General features: G+C 41.7%; 1 protein-coding gene across 1 annotated transcript in view; it reads right to left on the bottom strand.

The window, feature by feature from the left end:
* PLPP3 (phospholipid phosphatase 3) overlaps nt 1–20,337 on the bottom strand; it is an 82,978-nt gene that overhangs the window by 61,982 nt on the left and 659 nt on the right. The window lies entirely within an intron of this gene.

Raw genomic sequence — 20,337 nt, 5'->3', positions numbered from 1 at the left:
GACAGGTTGGCAGTTTTCTACAAGCCTCAAGAACTGACTCGCCTAGCTTTCTGCCTGAGGGAAAGTCAGACTAGACACATGCAGAATGCCCTCTAGGTTTACATGGCCAGGCCACATTGTTCTCTTTGGGGAATTTGGGAAAGAAGGCCCCTGGGTGCACAGCAGTGAGATGGATACTGGATACACTGCAGCAGCCTTCAAGATCATGGGAATCTGCCCGAGTGGTGGGTGATGGTGAACTGGAGTGTGCTTCCAGGGTTTCTAGTAAAGTGAGAGTTTGGGGCTCTGCTCAGGTCTGTGAAAATGTGGAAAGAAGGCCACAGTTTTGGCAAGATAAGTGGTCTAACCCTAACGCCAAATAAATATGAATAGCTTCAGAAGTATTCATATTATTTTATAAAGAACAAACCTTTATAGGACTTTGAGCTCTCTGTTAAATGCAAATGTAATACTGCAACAACTATATGTTTGTTCATTTCATTGATTTCTTAAGTTTTCCAATATTTTCTTTAACTAGCCATAGAAAAATAAATAATTAAATAAAAGCACTCCTAAACTTAAATCTACACATCTTCTTAATATTACTAAAGATTGTAGAAACAGCTTACACTGCATGGTTTGTTGATCTCATACCGCCTTCAGAATGATACACCCTTCCTTCTTTTCTCTTTTGATTTAAATAAACATTTCCGCATGCTTGAAAGAAGGCAAGTCTTAACCAGTCATGAAAGCTTTTTGCTCCCCATGAACATTTGCTAAAATAAACTAAGAAGAAATGGGAAAATATAAACTGGTACTTTATTGCTAGGCTTTTTAGATAGCTTGATTTTCCCCTCCTATTTGTAGTGGTAATAATCATTCTAGCTGGAATGGTTAAACTCATTTAATGTCAAGCGTCACACTATGGAGGTTTTATGGAAACACAAGTCCAAAGGGGAATGGAGGAGCTATATCAGAGGATGGATGAATGGATGGAAGGATAGATGAAATGTTTAATATTCTGAAAGCCATTTAGCTACAAATAAAAACCTTTAAACAACAGGAACTAAGTAACAATCAAAACAAAACAGAACTGAGCTTATTCACATAATTATTTACTACAATTTAATTACTTGCTATGCCCCAACACAAATGATTCCCCCACTACTTTCTGCAACCTGGATACAGTTTAGAGAAATGCATAAATTTAAAGATTTAGAGATATTCAGTTTAGAGATGTGCATACAGATGGGCATACAATCGGCATAATCCAGCACGAGTTATGTAACTAGATCGATGGAAAACAATAGAACGGGACTTGCAACGCCATCCTGAACATGTTATGTCAGAAGCAAGTCCCACAGTGTTCAACGGAGCTTGCTTCCCAGTAAGTGTCTTCAGGATTGCAGCCTGAGGGGAGACCAAGGTCCATTGATTTCAGTGGATGTGCATGACTAATGTTTGCTGGATTGAGCCCAGAATTCAATCCAACAACATTTAGTGAAACACACTTTAGCCACGTTTTTAATACAGAAGGACCTAGACCAGAAAGGTAGAGAGAACAGAACCTGCAAAAGGCATAGAGAAAAGTGACAAACCCTTAAAGCTGACTCCCTACATTTTAAAACAAAACCATGCTGTGCCGAGCTCTCTTGTACTTCACTGCATATATCCAATATATTTCTGCTCCTCTCCGAGAGCTCCGGATGCTTCTTCGACCTGAAACTGCTCTCAAGCAAAGCCAAACCTCAGCTTTGCCACTGAAAAGCTTCTTTGTTTTCCATCTCCTTCCAGTTCAGCGTATCCTACGACTGAACCACACAGTACTGTATAATGCCCACAGTCCTTGGCAGCTGGAGAGTCTGCCAGCAGGTCTATGGTTCCCATAACAGCTTTCCAAACTTCAAGGCCGGGACACATTTATCATCAAATAACCCTTTCCATTGCAAAAAAAGAAAAGGGGGGGGGAATCAACTCAACAGGGGGAAAGAGAGAATATTTCAGAATGACTTCAGATAAGTACCACCAGAGATCTAAAGCAGCCTTCCCCAACTTGGGGTCCTCCTGATGTTTTGGACTTCAGCTCCCATCAGTTCTAGCCAGCATGGCCAATGCTCAGGAATTCTGGGAGCTGGAGTCCAGAACACCTGGAGGGCACAAGGTTGGGGAAGGCTGATCTAACGTCATCCCACCCGGTGTTAAACTATGAGAGGTAATCGGCCACCAGCAATATCTGTTTAAGATGCACCATAAAGCTGGTAATAGTTTGTTTTGCCTCTTTATCACTGTAATATTATAAAACGAAGTTAAGAGATACTACTTCCTTGCTATTTTTGGCAGCAGCCACATTTGACCCAGGCACTCCATATTTATGTCCTTGGATTTTTTGCTTCAGTTTTTCTGGAGTCGTTTTCTAGTCCGTCTAGTTGCTTTCAAACCTGATGTGTGCTTCAGGGTTCAAAAACATGTACAAACAAGCCCAAATGTCCCATGATTTCCAAACGTTGCCGTTTCTAAAATATATTTTACACCGGAGGGTTGGAATATCACAAGAATAAGTGTGTCATAACTATTAACGTGGGCCAAGACATGGTAATACATGTGAGATGTAATTTTCTTTTATATGAAACTAAATATGCACATTATTTGAAGCCAACTAACTCAACATATGCTTTCAACTTGGGACTTGCTGAGCTATATTTATGAGTTCTGCTTGTTTCCATACCAGATAGCTGTTCCCACTTGATCTGGCTACACATAAAATGGTGATTGTCAATCCCTTGCATATGAAAAACCTCCAAACTGATTTTCCTGACTATCACCACTGATCTGTCCTCAAAGGCTCAGTTTTTAGCATCACTGAGGACCAAACTACACGTTACCTTAGCTGTGTACTTCTGGCCTTGAGTGCAGGTATGTTTTTCACAAATTGCCAGTGCCTTCCCCCCAGTCCAGAACCTTGTGTTGGGTAGGGGACTTTAAGCCTTTGCCCCTCACTGTGGTCGTGATCAAGATTGCCCCCCACACACATGCAATTTTGATTGTTAAATGGGTCCTTTTTTTGGCAATACAAATTTCAGGGGGGAGGGAGGAGGGACTGAAATCCAGATTAGGAACACAATCGTGGTGGCAGGGGCGGGGGAGAGGATTAAAGGTTCCCATATCCCTACCATGCACCCATCTGGGAGTGCATGAATAAAACTGTGACAACCTAGGGTCCCAGTGACACATGCTGAGGACTGACATCACGAAGAACCATTTGTAGGGCATTGTTGGCTTCTGGCAGCATTGTTTTTGTAATAAAAGAGGCACTAGCATCGTTTTTATTAAGTGCCAAAGATAAACAGTACTTAAAGCTAAAGTAGGTTACACTAACATGAGTTTATAAACATATCAGTCTAAGGACAAGTTGGTGGGTGTCACCATGTTGATCTCATTATCCCCACTATGCCATTCAAATGAATAGAGGATCAAGGCGAGCTTTACACGGACACCATGCAACCAGATGTGCTGAATCAGTTAATCAGAGCCACCCTCCCCAGGCATTTCCTAATCCCATTGCACTGACATTTTCATGGGTGTGTTGATGGCACACACCAGTCCACACTGCAAAGAATTCTGCCTTTGAATCTTCCTGCTCTAACAGATAGAGAGAATCAGGACCAAGCCCATTCAGTGAGGAAACCACATCTACTGAAATTCAAATCAGACCCCATGGTTTTAAACAACCATGGTATCCAAAGCATACTGTCAATACTGCTGCCGCTGAAAAATTGTTTGCAAACAGGTGAAGAAGCCTTAACACTGCAGTATCCAAACAAGCAGGAATGTTGTGGTTCAGCATCACTACAGGTGATGTGAATGTGCAAGTTTTTCAACAATGCAAACAACAGCTGGCAGATGGGTGGGGGCTGATCATTGTCAGGTTCACCAGTGGGGAGGGGAATCATAAAAATTTAACTATTTATTCTCCTTGCTGTGGTCTTGAGAAAAGAACCCTTTTCCGAAGCTAGTATTTACTTTGTGGGAAGGAATCTCCCTTTGGCTCTATTGGAAGGGGTCCCCCAGTGCAAATAGCACCTTCAGAGAAGGGGTGTTCCTCAGAACTTCAACAGGGAAGGGAAGGGTTAAATTCCTGCTCCACACCTGCTGCAATCTTGGCAATTATCAGTCCCACCCCACTATGGTATTTGCATCTTTAAAAATTTGCACATTAAATGCAAAAACTCATTTAACATCACATCTAGCTAGATCACCTTTAAAGGCCCAATCATACACATGCCTGCAAATTAGCTGAAGCCTATGGTGGCTGGTATATAGTCTGTGCTATGCGAAGCCAGAAAAAAGAAATGGTTGGCTTTTGAAATACATTCCCAAGAACATACAGAGCCAAGTCTTCAGAAAGCTTGTTCATAACCTTAAACATGTACGGATATTTCTCTCTCCCCTTAAATGGGCCTTCTCCAACACTCTATTTGACTTTTCCATGGGTTTGTGTTTGTGAAAGATTCATGCCAAGTAGGTAAAAAAAAAAAAAAGTCACAAAACTTGTCTTTTAATGAAAAGGAGGGTGAGGGGAACTATTCTTTTTTAGAAGCTTGCTGACATGCTAATCTAACCCTGAATGGCATTTCAACAAAGCCCTAGAAATACACAGAAACCAAGGGACTGCTTCACACAAAAGACTTTTCCACAAGTAGATATCAATTCTGTGTAGGAGGAGGGGGGAGGGACGTACAAAAGATGTATGTATACCAGTCTCTCTTGCCCTTGAGATGTGTTGTACTACAGCTCCCAGTATCTCCCAGCCAGCATAGTTGTGCAAGGCTGATGCATACAGATGGTGGCTGTGTTTGCATGATCCGTGAAGGAAAATAAGTCACTGTAGCTTACTTTCCCACACCCATGTGCCATGTCATTACCATAAATACCCTCGATGTGTTTGGTCTGTTGTGTCGTCTGAACCTGATGAGGGTGCATGGTGGGTAGGTTTATAAACCACCCCAGAACCCACATTCTAGTGTTGTGGGGTGGTTTGTAACCCATCCCTGCCACACAACTTCTCCTGGTTTGGGCGACACAACAAACCATGCCCAGCTAGGGTAATTTTGGGAATGATGTGGCACGTGACCAGCACATGCAGGGTGGGAAAATAAGCTACGATGGCTTATTTTCCTTCCCCGGTTGTGAGAAACTGGTCAATGAATAAGCAAAATAAGCATAACCAAGTGCATGCTTCACATATGATGATTTACCTATTCTAGAAGTTTTTGTTCCATATATAGTGATTATAAGCACATGGGAAAAACAGCAATTTATGCCTTTAAAAAAAAAGTCTAAATGCTGCTGTTAGCTTGGTTGATAAGACTAACAAGTAGCATTAAACATTTTGGGGGACAGGAGCTATAGGGAGATAAGCTCCAGTTAGGGGAAGGTTTCTGCACTCCTCATCCACCTGCCACTCCTATTAGAATTTGACCCCACCCTCTTTCTATGCAACTGAAGATGATCCGTGTTTGAACACAGAGAAATGTTGCCATCATGTCTAATGGGGACCTTCAGTCCCTGGATCTTGGATTTCATGACACACTCATTAATGAGAAGATTAACATGGTGTCTAGGGGCCCTCTCACCAAGGGCCCCTTTCACTTGCTTGAAGAAGCATAAACATCATAATGGGACAAAGTTGAACTTGTAAACTTCACAAAGTGTATTTCATTAGGAATTGGCTTCTCCAGCATCTGAAGAGTGCTTGTGGTCTCTTTGATGGCAGAGAAAAAGATTCAGTAAAATCAATGCTATTAAGACAATCATACAGCCATATGAGCCTTAGGGAATCCTAGCATGAAACTAGGCCTTCCACCTGCTTCAGAATGTTTTTTGCCGCACTCAACCTATTAGTAACTAATTTATATAAACATAAAGCTCCTACCACTGGCAATATAGTCTATGCCTTAAAGAAATAAAAGCAATGTTCTAGTCATACTATTGCTATAATCAAACAGCAGGAGACACAAAGTACGCCAAGGACAGACAGAGGAGTCAATTAGTTAGGATACAGCCAAATAAATCTGTCAAGAAATCTGAGTCAAAATGGAAGACAGCTAATCTTACCTAGGGGAATTCCTATGTGAGCCTACATAGGACAATTAGTGACATTCAAAGAATGTGATTAGGACCCAGCAGGATCTGAGGTAACCCCCTGTTCTACTGTTCCCATTCTTTTCAAGCCACCAATCTCTCCTCCATTGCTTCAGTAAAAGACGAGCAGAAGACAAATCCCACCCTGACAAAAAAAAAGTTCAGGCAGTGAAAAGATTTAAATGTTCACCAAAATTCCAGAGCTTTTTATGCCTCAGTTACCTTTTGGTAATCTGGGGGTCATTTGTTTGTCTGCACTGTTAACTTAGATAGTGCTTGAAAGCATGGAAGAAGTATCAGACAGTGTATGCCCCCTCTTGACTTGTCTATCAAAGAAGGAAGGGAGAAGAAGAATGACAATTGCCCAAGATGTGACTTGTGTCCGCCTGTTTTCCTATTGCTCAATATGCTTGCATGTGACAAAATCCAGAGTAATGGGGGAGGGAGCAAGCAAGTTTATTAATTCTCCTCATTATTTGAATCAGGGTAAAAGGAGGAAGAGGAGAAGTGTGAAAGCTGAACTGGAGTATTCCCTGCATCTAGCAGAATACCAAACTTGATGCTTCTGTGGGTCAAATCAGACACGACAGGCCCAGTGTAGATGTGTCCACCCTGTTCACATATTGAGAAAGCAAGGAATAGAGGGCAGTTACTTTAACAGTCAAAGGAGTATGCGGGAGAGGGGTGCAGAAGACTCCCCCACTCCCATGCCTTACTTCCTTCAAGTTGATTGCTCCTTCTAGCTTTTCACCACTCCCAGACCCAATGCCAGAAATGTGCCAGGAATGGAGGAAAGAAACTGAAGCAACAGATTGAAAGGAAGTAAGTCATCAGAAGGGAAACGTTCACCTCAGCACCCCTCTCTGATGTGCTCCTTGTACTGTTATAAGAAAACTCACCCTGTTTTATATGGGAATGGGATGAAGACATGCATGAGAATGAGAAACGCTTTCTCTCAGCGGGTTATTGTCCACTGTTCTGGCTGCAGGAGTTTTCATATAACCTTCCAGAAATGTGGGAGGGGCCAGCAACATGATGACATCTTCCACAAAGTCCACAGTGGCCCTGCAGATGTTGTTGGACTAAAACTCACATCAGCCTTAGCCATCATAATGAGGGATGATGGGAGCTGCAGTCCAAAACACCCGGAGGACCACACATTCCCCATCCCTGGTTTAGATCCACAGATTTTGGTGAAGCAATGTCAGTTTTTAATAGTTGAGAATCTACTCTCCCCCCAAATTTATGCAACTTATACAATGAGATGCATTCATTATCTGCAACAAATTAAGAATCGTAAGTAGAGACAGACGTTCAGGGAAGAAAGATTTTTTCATCAGGGGATTCAAATAGGGATGCTTCAGTGAGAAAAATAGTTAACTGCATTAAAAATTACCAGTTTACCAAACACTTCTGGGATTGTGCAATTTTTTCCCCTCAGTTCTTTACTCAAAACCATGGAGACAGAATCTCTTTTCCTAAGATCTTAGCTTGGCATTCTTGGCCAGTTTCCATGGATACCACAGCTTATACAATGCCTACACTGGAAGCAATAGTGGGAAAGACGGCTAGCTCAGGCTTCTGTGCAAATTATGTGCAGGAGGAACTGACCTCTGCTAACAGCTGTGTGTGTCGAGGGAGCAGGGAAAATGCCTCTCCGCCTCCCCCCGCTCCTCGCAGGAGGACTGGAACAGCTTTCAAAGATTTCAAAGAGCTGGGGCACACACATCCTTCACGTTCCCTCCATTTTCTGCTCTTTTGAATTAAATGCTTAAGCAAATTCATTAAAAGGGGGAACCTACCATGATTATGTCTAAACTCTGAATAAGCCTATTATGAAAACCCTGGAATGGGATTATTATGCACTTTATTCCAGTATAGCCACAAGCAGACCTGTGGGCAGCTCAATTATATATATATCTTCAAAATAATTACAATTTAGACCAGTTTACAATAAAAGCGTTTGGGGATTTGTGGGTGTGATGCACCTTTCGTGATGCAAACTGCAACGGCTACCTAAGGTGTATGCAGCAACAACCTGTCAAGAAGACTAGCATATTATAGGACAAAGAGTTACTAAAAGCACTACCTAGAAAGTCTTAGCTTTGTGGTCGACCAATATCAGCTTCCTTCCCAGCTTTTCTTCACTTTTTAAAGTCTGGGGCATACTGGAAATTGTAGGACTTGTTTCTGTCTAAACATGCATAGGATTGCACCCTTAGTCTATCAAGATTTGTACAGACTACATCCAACAAAGTCTCCAAAATGCAGGGCCTTCCAATAGCCAGTGCCCTACACAGTTCTTTGCTCCTTTCCATGGTTATTATTTTCTGCCCTACTAATTTTATTGCTCACTTTTCGACATCATCTCTTTTCAGACTCATCACTACTGTTAATCTCTGCTGGAGTGCATCATGCTGCTTCCTAGAACTCTGCCAGAAAGTAAAACTAATCCAACCTTTGGACTCTGGGATGAACATAATACAAACATTACATCACATCCTAATGACAGCAGCAGGATTCTTAAAATGCACCAATGACCCCATCATTTCAGAAGCACTTGATTAGTTCAGTACCATTCCTTGTACAGGAACTGCTAATATCGTGCCAGTGATTCATTTGTCAGATGTTGCTAAACCTTAAAAGTAGTATGCTGCCTGTGGGCACTGATAATGGGAAGGGAAACAAACCTAAACTGTCCTAAGACCATTCCTATCATTGAGCAAGTCCTCTTGCTAACCAAATACACCACAAGATGAATTCACCTACAATTTACAGCTCATTGTTTTGCAATTTGAATTACAATCAGTTTGTCCAGCAAAATGAAGAACAAGTAAAGTTAAGAATGTCCATGGTGGGTAAGATCAATGGTCCATAAAGCTCATCATTCTTCTGCTGACCCATGTCTAAAGGAGGTTTGGCATCAGGGCATGATAATAATATACATTTCTTGGCTGTTAACCTCCCATATCTGGTAATCAAAGCCCCTAAAACTGAAAGGTTCCTGGAAATTGTGTGTTCAGCTATTGTAGTTAGCTTACCCTTACAGACCTGATATCCAGTCAATGAAATGATTTTTAAAAGCACAGAAGAACATAAGAAGTGAAGTGTTATGGTGCTCAAGACTGAGAAAGGGACTGACAGATCTGATCTCTTCTCCTTCACTTTCTTTTTAATTGCAAGTTGTCATTAGCGATTTTGTTCTTAACCAGAGGCACAAGACTGCCAACCAAATCCATAGAAAGCTGCCTGGACTCTCCATTTTGTCACCTGTCTTTTTCCCCAAAGCGACAACAACTTCACGTGATTTCAGAAGTTGCTTCTACCAATTAGAGACCTTACACTTGTAACTAGTTGAAATCACCAACCAATCAAGTGAAGGCTAAACCTTTCCAATATCTTTTGACAGCTGTCAGAACAAAAGCCTCATACACAGAAGCCTGATTTAGGGGCTTAGTTTCCCACCAGCAAAAGAAGCTACACATTGTGGGAATGTATAAACTCCAGTATGCTGAAAGCTGTAAGATAGGGGAGGGCTTAAAAAACAACAACACAGAATGAAATCAAAGCATGTTTGAAACCTCTGCCATTGAAGCCTTCAGGTGCTGATCCCATTTCACCAGGTCAGTTTCAACCACAGAGAAATTATGGGACCCTTCCCAAAAAGTTCAGGTAGGTACACAAGGAGAATACTTACTGAGACAAGATATCAGCTTCAAATACAGAACCTTATGCAACTAGGGTTGTCAGCTCCTGAACTAGAGACAGTTCATGTTGCTTTAACTGATCTGGGATAAAAGGATATTAAGACATTTTTTCCCAATGTTGCCATGGTCCATTCTCCTCCCAGAAGATGGAAATCTGGATTACTGGGGAAATAGTTATCATTCCCATATAATGTCTTCCTGCATTGGAGATACTAAAGCAACAAGGCCTTTATTTGCTACTGGAGCTGGTAATTGTATTGGTTTGGCATAGAATTCAAGGTTCGAAGATGAAAATCTAATAAAGCATTAAGCTGGATGGTCCAGGTTTAAATGTTGCCTCATCTGTATATTTCAGGAGCACCCATACACAGATGCCACTTAACTCCTGCTTCCAACCTTTACAAATGGAAATGTTAATAACAACAGGTAGCCCCTGGGGATGTTATTAGGAGTAATTATAAGGTTCTGATTTCAAATCAGACATGCAAATACCCTGGGACCTTGCATCCTGGGTGAATCTTGGAGCATGGGGCCACATGTATTCTGCATTTCCAATGTCTCTGGTCCAAAATTTGTCATGCAGACATCTGAGGCTCTGAAAGAGAAGCGGGTCTTCCCCAAAGCAAGCTGGAAGGAAGTGAGCTGGTCCCAAAGTTTTGGACCATTTTGGAGCTTCATTGATGCAAGTATTTGGAGACAGCACTGTCTCCATAGACTTTAATGGGGGAAATAAGGCTGCACCTGTGAAAACAGCTGAAGTAGAGGTTTCTACAGCCTCCCCAATACTAAGAGGTGGGAAAGAGAGATAGAGCTTAATGTCATCTGCATACTGATGACACTTTAGCCCAAATCTCTAGATGACTTCCTCCAGCAGTTTCACATGGTTATTAGAAAGCATGGGAGACAAGATGGAACCTTGAGGCACCCCAGAGACCAATGGCCATGAAGTCTCCCAGTCCAGCACTACCTTCACCTGAGTCCATCCTGCCAGAAAGGACAGGAACCACTGTGACACCGTGTCTCTCAGTCCCAGTCTGGAGAGGTGGCCCAGAAGGATACAATGCTCTATGGTAACTTTCTCCAACTTGGTGCCCTCCAAAAGTGTTGGATTACAACTCCCATCATCCCTGACTATTGACCATGCTGGCTGTGGCTGAAGGGAGTTATAGTCCAAAACATCTGGAGGGTGCCAGATTGGGGGCATCTGGTCTATGGTATCAAAAGCTGCTGGGAGGTCTAAGAGAAGCAACACCATGGTCTACACTTTACAGCAGGGGTGGGGAACCTTTTTCAGCCCAAGGGCCAAATTGTAAAGGAGAAAGGTCTCAGGGAATGTGGGACCTATGTTCCATCTGTGGACAGGGCCAAATGTGATGATTACTATGTTTAGCCTACTCAGAAGTAAGTAGGACAAGGCTTCTGCATGTCTACTCAATTGGCAGCACTTTCCACCAAATACCAAGCCTCTGTATGTCCACTCCCAAGTAAGCAGGTCTCCTGCCTACAAAAGGCACAGCTCAAAATCTTTGCAACAGCTCAATTCTTTGCTGGGTATTTAAAGAGTAATTGCCTTTACCTGCCCTCTTATCCCATCAGTGATAGGAGATAACAGCAAAAGAAGCTTGTGGGACCTGATGAGGAACCCACAGAAAAGAGGTTCCCCATTCTTGCTGTACAGCAGTGCCTGTAATTAATCACAACATGCACACACACACACATCAACATCTCTAGTTAAAGCTGGGACGCTGGCAAAGACCTCAGTCTTGAGACTTGAGTTGTTGCCAGTCAACACAGACCAGTCTTCCCCAACACAGTGCCCTCCAGATGTTTGGGGCTACAACTCCCATCAGCCCCAGTGAGCATGGCCATCAGGAATGCTGGCAGTTGTGGGCCAAAGCACCTGGAGGGGACCAGGTTGGGGATGGCTGACCTAACCGAACGATTCTTGAGGTGTTCATAGCAAACTCTGAGAAGCATAGAAAACTGTGGTTCTGTTGGCAGGGTAAGTACAAAAAAGATTGGGGAAGACTGGAGTAGAGCCTACAGAGCTAGACGGACTGAAGATCTGACTTAATATAAGGCAGCTCCTTATGTCTTATGGCAGCCTTCCACAATCTGGTGCTGGATCAACCTAGTGGCAGACAACAACTCCCTTCATCCACAACCAACATGTGCTAGCTGGGGATGATAGGATTTGAAATCCAACACATCTGGAGGGCACCAGGTTGGGGAAGGCTGTTTTGTAGTAAGACATGATTAATGATGCAATATAAAAGAGGCAAAATTAATAAGACATGCTCCAGGCCTGACTGTGAAAAATAGGCACACTTGTTTTACATTAACAGAACCATGGATTCACAGAGTGATAGTGAGCCAGCTAGATGACTGAGCTATTGATTTAATGATACTTAACTCCAAGGTAGAATATTTAGGACTGCAGCCTTAATTGTTTCCTTTTGGGTGTATCAAATGAATTCAGGATTCAGAAATCATAAGGTTGCTCAATTTCTCTTATTTTAAAAGAATGCCCTTTATTTCAGAACATCCCCCATGAAACATAAGGGGCACCCTTTATATTAATTACCACCACACTAAGATGTCATTTACTTTGTTGATAAAATCCATTCACAGTCACATCACTAGAGTTTATACAAGTTGGAAAGACAACAAACACATTAACAACTTGGCCTTGTAGGCCCCTTCCAACCCTACCATTCTATGAACTCATCACCTCCCGCTTGGCCATTTTGAGTAACTGGCGGATGCAATAAAGAGGAACCTCAATAGTTGAACCTGGATGATAATTATGACATGCACATACAAACTTGCTCACATTCGCCGGTCCAAATCATGTCTTCTAGAAATGAGCAAATATTGCAAGTATTTCAGCAAACATTAGACACAACCAAGTGTAAGAATTGAAAAAAAACCCATAAAGGATGTCTAGTGTCATCATTCGCCGCTCAGGATACAAATAAAAAGAAAGACAATGGAAAGAATAAAGTTCAACCTAGTCAACCCCAAGATAGACGTGCACACCTCCAATATAATGTCTAAACACGATCTAAATCTTAATATTCTCACAAGGCTGAAAAAAATCCAAATATAAATGGGTAAACAAATCACATGGCAAGGTCTATTTGAAGGTTAGTCCTGGTAGGAAACAAAGGGTTCAGAAACAAAGGCCATTCAACCTGTAAGCAATGGAAAATAAAAGAATTCCTTGCTTGACAGTGATAGCTTCAATCCCAGTCATTCTTAACCCAAATTTCATCTTTGTTACTAAAGCTGCAATCCCATACCCACATAACATGGAGTGAGTCCCAATGAGCTGTCCAAACAGACATATATATAGGAATGCACTGCTAATTGTCTGCAAGTCTTCCACCAGTAGGATAAACAGCTTTATAAATGACTGGCAGAATATGAGAAGAAACCCAATTATTCACGCTGGATGGAACGGGGAGTCTGTACTACTTACATGCGTTTTGCTAAGTACTAATTATGCCTATTTCTTTCTGACATCCAATCATAAGAAATACAAGAGGCCATTTTCCCTGCAGTTAGCTGGCTCCAGGTCGTCTATTAAAAACAATAGTCCAACACAGGTTTTGTTTTTATAACCATTATTTTTCATTTTCTACATTTCTGAAGAATAAAATGGAACATTCAGGTAGTTTCATGACACACAGAAAAGGAATTGTTGCTAAAATGGCTAGGGTAAGAAAAACTATTATTTATCAGGAGAAACAAGTCCCACTGAGTTCAATGGGACTTACTCCCAGGTAATCATGTATAGGACGCTGAGTAGACATGTATAAGATTAATTGAATATAAATAATTACAGCACAATCTAGTATCTCCAGATAGTCACTACCATAAAATAAACCATGTGGATTCTATCATGTTGAAAGCAAAGCATGTTCTAGTTAAGTAATAAGAGAAGAACAGATTGAATCTTCAAAGCATTTTACCATCTTTACCTCATTTGCCCTCACAACATTATGCCTGCTTTAGAGACTGAAGGAATAAGGTTGAGAAATAACAACTTGCCCAAGACCACTCAAACTATGACTCAGCTGGAATGTCAATGATCTTCTCCCACTGTCCACTAAATCTTAACAAAACTCTTTGAAAGTGATGCTTTGTCTTCCCCAAGAGGCTCATATTTTCCTTAGCACTTGTTGCTTTAAAACACACATATATGAAAAAGGCAAGTGCCAAGTTAGGATTAGATCAGAAACAAGTGCTTTTTAAAAATCCTGCAGTAATATGAACTAGGTTTCTTCAGATATGCAACCTGTACAAAGGAATTCCACTTCTGCAAATCAGTTCTCCCATAAGTTTTGTTCTCAACTTATAGGTGAGGCATCAGGAACCAGGTAGACAAGCTGGTGCCCTACAGATGTTTTGGACTACAACTCCCATAATCTGACCATTGACCTGAGGCTTAGGGGAGTTATAATCCAAAACCTCTGTAGAACACCAGGTTGCCTGCCTTACACTTACCTGGAAGGAAGTCCACTGAACCCAATGAGACTGATTTCTGAGTAATGTATAGGATTGCACTGTTAATCACAGAATAATTGTGGGCCACACAGTCTATTCATCCCTGTGATGAATTTCAAATTATGTAACTGCCACTTAATAATGGACCAATTATACATTTCTGCATGACTAGTGAGTTACTCTCTCTTCTCTTTTGATTGTTTTTTTTGTTTGTTTGTTTTGGCTCTGTTTCCTAATCCATTGTAGAACTGCCTTTTCCACAGGAGTATGGCCTGCAATAATATGCACTAAAGAAAATATGACCATTATATTATTAGTAGTCTATGGGTAAAATCCAATATAAGTCCTACTGAGAGTAGACCCATCAAAATGAATAGGATTTAAGTTAGGCATGACTAACTTAAATCCCATTCACTCCAATGGGTCTATTCTTAATAGGACTTATGTTGGATTTTACCCCATACGTTCCATCACTTTTAACAATGTCATCCTCACTTCTTATTTTTAATGGCCCATATTAGTGATGGAGTTCCCGTAGTGCGAGGGGTTACGATTTATAAACAATTTAAATAAAGGCCAAGCACACTATTACATAAAAGTTAGCGGGGAAATTAATTAGTGGCAGCACTTCTACAACTGTACTACCACTGACAGGCCAACTCTGGATATCTTATGCAGGGGGAAGACAGGAAAGGCTACATATATTCTGCATTTCCTGGATACTGTCATTCCAGTGAGTGCAAGAATGTTGGCAGACGCCCAGAGTGAGGCAGCTATGTATCTCTGGGATGATGTGCAAGTGCCACTCTTGGTGTCAATGGCATGCTCCAGGAAATGTAATTTGTTTGTGCTTCTTACATTCACATGTAGCACTGCCACTCTGAATACCACTACCTTTTTATGGCTTATTCATGTCTACGCGGATGGACGTTCCCATTCATTGGGAACACATCCAAGTAAATGTGCATCAAATTGCTATCGTGGGCTGCAATACTGTACACACTGACCTGGGATTAAGACTCATTGAACTCAACGGGACTTAACTTTGAGTATACATGGGTAGGATTGGGCCATACAAATTCAATCCTATGCATATTTATTTGGAAGTACATCCCAGTGAAATTAATGGGCTTTCTTAGTCTACGTTGTTAGGATTAAGCTGTGAGGCTTTTATACAGCGTTTCAACAGACTACATGTCAATGTGCCATTGACATGAACATAAAGAGCCCCACCGGATCAGACTAAAGCATGTCTATTTTCCCTACTGTTGACAACGTTATGACATTGACCAGCTCCCATCAACCCCAGCAAACATGGCCACTGGTCAGGAATGCTGGGAGATATAGTCCAAAATATCTGGAGGCCACTAGGGTGGACTATATGCTGACTATATGCTGTTAGTCTTTGAAATATCTGGCAAGTGATCACCACAGCCAACACACAGTGCAATCCTATACATACCTACAAAAAAGTAAGCCCCACTGTATTCAATGGGGCTTATTCTTTATGGAGGGAGCAATCCTATCTGGATAGACTGTAGCCTTCGAGCCCAGGGGTGACCTCCTCTCCAGTGCAGGGCGGGAGGCGTGCTGAGGAACGGATCTCCTCCTCGCTCCCCCTGCCCTGCTTTCATGGCTAGACAGACGATTTCGGCTGTCTAGCCACAGGACCTCGGAGCGTGGGAAGTGGGAAGTGGCAGCCGGACAACACATAGGATGTAACGTACCAGCATTTCCGACCTCTCCGCCCCGCCCCCAGGAACACTCCATTTTCACCGCTCCGCGCTGCTCTTGCGAGCGCAGAGCCGATCTGCGCTGTCTACTAGGCAGCGCGGGAGGGGGTGGGGGTCATTTCTGTGGGAACCGACCTCGGAGCACGGGCTCCAAGGTTGGTTCCCAGGAACCGACCTATCCTATGGCCCTCTAGCTGCTGACTAGCAGCCATAGGATTGCACCCTAAGTGCTATTAGTATTGCAGCTTCAAATGGGAGTTGTCCCAAATGCTGATGAAGGTAAAATATCTACCCAGGAATATAATTTCTGTTTAGACATGTGAAGTAAGGTACAGAGATTGTATGTTTCTACGTATCGGTTTTATGAACAGCATATCAAATAGTTTATTTCTTCCAGATCCTTAAGAAACGTTTAAGATAGACCCATTTTCCTGTGGGATTATAAATACAAAACCTATTCTCTCTGCCTAATATATCAGTGCCTGATAACACAGACCAGATGAACAATGAACTCTACAAAAATTAAACCGAACTGACAGTATGAAGAAAAATGTGCTGAAAGCAGAAACAATCAGTTTAAAGATTGTGGTGTCAGGATTATTAAAATCACATGCTGTTGTGTTATTCATTTTTTCATGGAAGCAAGCTGACTGGTACTCCCTGCGTAGTGCAACACAATGTTTTTTACATTACCTATCCTTATTTTAAAACTTTTTTTGCATCTACAAGCTTCTTCAGCTATAAGCCAATTTTAGATAGACTGTTTGCAATTCTGTAATTTTATTAAAATGCTGGCCTCTGCTAGATGTGCATACAGCATTATAGTTTTCTATTCCAGCTGGGTAGTAGCAGAAGGCAAAATCTGGTGTATTACTGTAACAACTATTACTTCATTGTGCCAAGCAACTCCTTTCTTTAAAGTAGAGGAAAAGCTGCCATGTCTTGTTTACATGACTGAAAAGGCCACAATCCAAAAACACTCACCTGAGAGTAAGTCCAACTGAACTCTATGAGGCTTACTTCAGTGTAGACAAGCATAGGATTGTAGAACTCAGCCAACCCCCCTGCATGTTTCCTCATGAGTAAAGTGAAGTAATAATAAAGCCCAGAAATTTTAATGGAAGTTACTTCAAAGTAAGTGTGCCTAAGGTTTCATCCTAATGGAACAGACCACAATGTGATTAATGAAGCACTAAAAAATTCAATAGCCACATGAATAGTTCCAGTAGTCAAGAGACGTGTTGCTATCCTTAGTTCTGACTTTGTTAATTAGGTCGGTCTCCCTCTCTCGTCTCTCTCTGTGTGTGTATTTATGTACCTAGCACTTTAAACCTCATACCACAACTAGTTAGCCTGTAATGTGTCACACTATAGTTGTCTCATTACAAGTATTGTCTGTGTTTGTATTTCATGCAAAAGAAAAGCCAAATACATAGATCTGTTATATCGGAGTTGATACTGGACTATAGCAAATGACACATCCCTGCTATCTACCCCAGTTAACTGTTTCCTAGCCACATACTTGTGATCTTCAATTGTCTTGCCATACAACTGCATGGTTTCTGTTAAAAAAAAAAAAAAAGTGCTCCAAAAATGATGAAGCATTGTTTACAATGCACAGCTGGCATAGCCAAAGCACAGTGTGTTCGGTTACTTTACAAATCACCTGCACTTTTCAAACAGGATTGGAACTCAGGCCCTTAACTCTTTGATGAATTACACCTTCTCTACTAGACAACAGTGCCCCCTATACTCAGTTTACATTTATATCATTTTCCTTCTTGCAATGTGCCCTGTAATGGAACACTTTCATTAAGGTAGGGGAGGAAAAAAAGTCCAGACATTGAACTGATATCGTTCGTTTTGTCTTTAAGCACTACTTGGAACACAGGTTTTGTTCACATAGGTTTAGCCCTGTAAGGAGATTGCTCAATCTATCCCCACTGGATAAGCTTATTAAACAAAGCACTCCAAAAAGTTATCATTTTTATTTGACAGGTACTCAGTTGAATACAATCCCCTTATCTCCAGACACATATTGCATCTACTGAAGATAATGACAAAACACCAATGAATTCAAACAGGACTAGCGTGACTCCTAAAAAGAGGATATACATTCAAAAACGTTTGTAACTACTTGAGTGATGTGGACACTTGACAGACACTGATTTGGTTACCAGAGATATTTGCATTCTGCTTAAGAGAAATAAGCATCAGACATGGATATCTTTTAGAGATGTTAGTTCTTGCCTAAGTGTTGAACAACATATGAGACATAACAGAGTAATGAAATACCGTTCCCATTTCATAGAATAAAGCATTACACGCATCAGTGCTACAACTTAGCAGCATTTCTATTTCCACTGGAGTGCCTTCTCTGTTCTCTCTCTCTCACACACTGTTATTATATACATATCCACTTGTGCAACTTGGACAGCAGGAAGCAAATTACAGATATCAACAAAGCCAGATTCTCAACTAGCATAAGCTACAATGAAAACATATTTGAATTTATTCAAACTGGGACTCCTCTACAGTCTCCTAATGGTCTTAACTAAGTCATTTTTCAGAAAATATTTTTAAGATTACTGAAAAATGTGGAGCATGGGCGGGATGAACAGCTCCTTGAAAACAATTGTATCATACAGGTTCACTGATCAGAAAGCCAAGATTGGCTGCTGCTCCCTGCAGAGTGCGGTAAAGCTAGGTTTGCTGCTGTGTAATGTGTGAAATGGTCCTTATCCTGATTCCATAAAGTGCAATTCAATATTGCATCTTTGCTATCAAGAGATAAAGGATAAAGGTGCCATGTGGTGCACCTTCTGTCCTTGGTGGTTTGCAGCGCTCCTAAAACAGACAGATGATTATCAAGAACAGATAGGATTTCCAGAGTTCTCTTAATGTCTTCACTGTGTTAAACTGATTCATTCTCTTGCCTTACAACTTCAGTCCAAATGTATGCATGCCCACCACCTTCCCAGAACACTCTGTGCATCTGATCAAGTGGCTTGTCCGAGAAAGCACAGGCCAGCCACCAGAAGCTGGTTTAGAATTGTCACCTTTTGAAATGGCTTCTGGCAGGGTTCCTGTGCCGTTAAAACTGAGTGGTAGTCAGAAATTCCAAAAGCGAAAGCATTTTCAGGCATGGAGGTCCAATGATGCAGGCTCACCTGTTGAATTTCTGCCAGCCACACAGCTCTTTAAGGCACAGGAACTCTGCCAGGGGAAAATTATTATTATTATTATTATTATTATTGGCAACTACAGTGACTTTTATTTTACAGGAATATCCCTGATGTTAAAGTACTTAACACAACACCCACTTCCCTGGAACGCCACAAAACAAAATTCCAAGCCTATCAACTACTGTACTCTTTAGCATTGACAGATCCATTCTCCCTATGTGTGTATTTGTGTGTGTACATCAAAGAGAGTCTATAGCCAAACTCTCACTCTCTCATTTTTTTTAACAGCTGGGAGGGGCCATAGCTGAGTGTGATAGAGCACATGCTTGGCAAGCAAAAGGTCCCAGGTTCAATACCCGGCTTCTCCATGAAGGGCAAGGAAAGAATCTTGCCTGAAACCCTGGAGAGCTGCTGCCAGTCAGTACTGACAATACTGGGCTAGTCTGACTCAGTATAAGGCAGCTTCCTAAGTTCCTAACTTTTTTTATCACTGAACTACCATTTGAAAACATTAAACCTTTCAGCAGCAAACTGCTTTGAGCAAAACTGTTCAGCTTCAATACATCTGCTGCTAATCGAAATCTTTTCTTGAGCTTGCTATAATCCCCACCCCCGCTTTTTAAAAGGCACCAAAAACACTCCCTCACTCCCCTTCCCACTAAAGAAAACCTGCTGGGGGTCACCTTCAGAAACCGATTCTTTAAACGGGGAGCAGTCAAATGAAGAAAAAAGAACAGCATGCCGCATTTTCCAGCCTCCCCCCAAAATGCAACTGAGGTGCAAGATGCTTTGTTTCCACATGAGGCTCAGTGTTGGAACATCCATTTTTTTTTGGACTGGCACCAAGGATCCTTCGGGTTTCCATACGTTTCTGTGGTTTCGCTGGGTGCTTCCTAGAGTAAAACCGTATTTCTAAATGTTGAGCCCTACTTCTTGGCTGCCCTCCTGTGTGTGCATTTCGTACACATGCATACAGTACACATTCGTACTTGAGAACTCCTTTGCAAAGCAGCGGAGGGCATGGGATCTCTCCCCCCCCCCCCCCGTTATTCTTTGGCATAATCTAATAACCTGACAGGAAAA

Source organism: Heloderma suspectum, chromosome 4, assembly GCF_057233095.1.
Source record: "Heloderma suspectum isolate Gila_16-S chromosome 4, 16-S_ref, whole genome shotgun sequence".
NCBI lineage: Eukaryota > Metazoa > Chordata > Lepidosauria > Squamata > Helodermatidae > Heloderma > Heloderma suspectum.
This window is presented reverse-complemented; position numbering and strand designations above follow the sequence as displayed.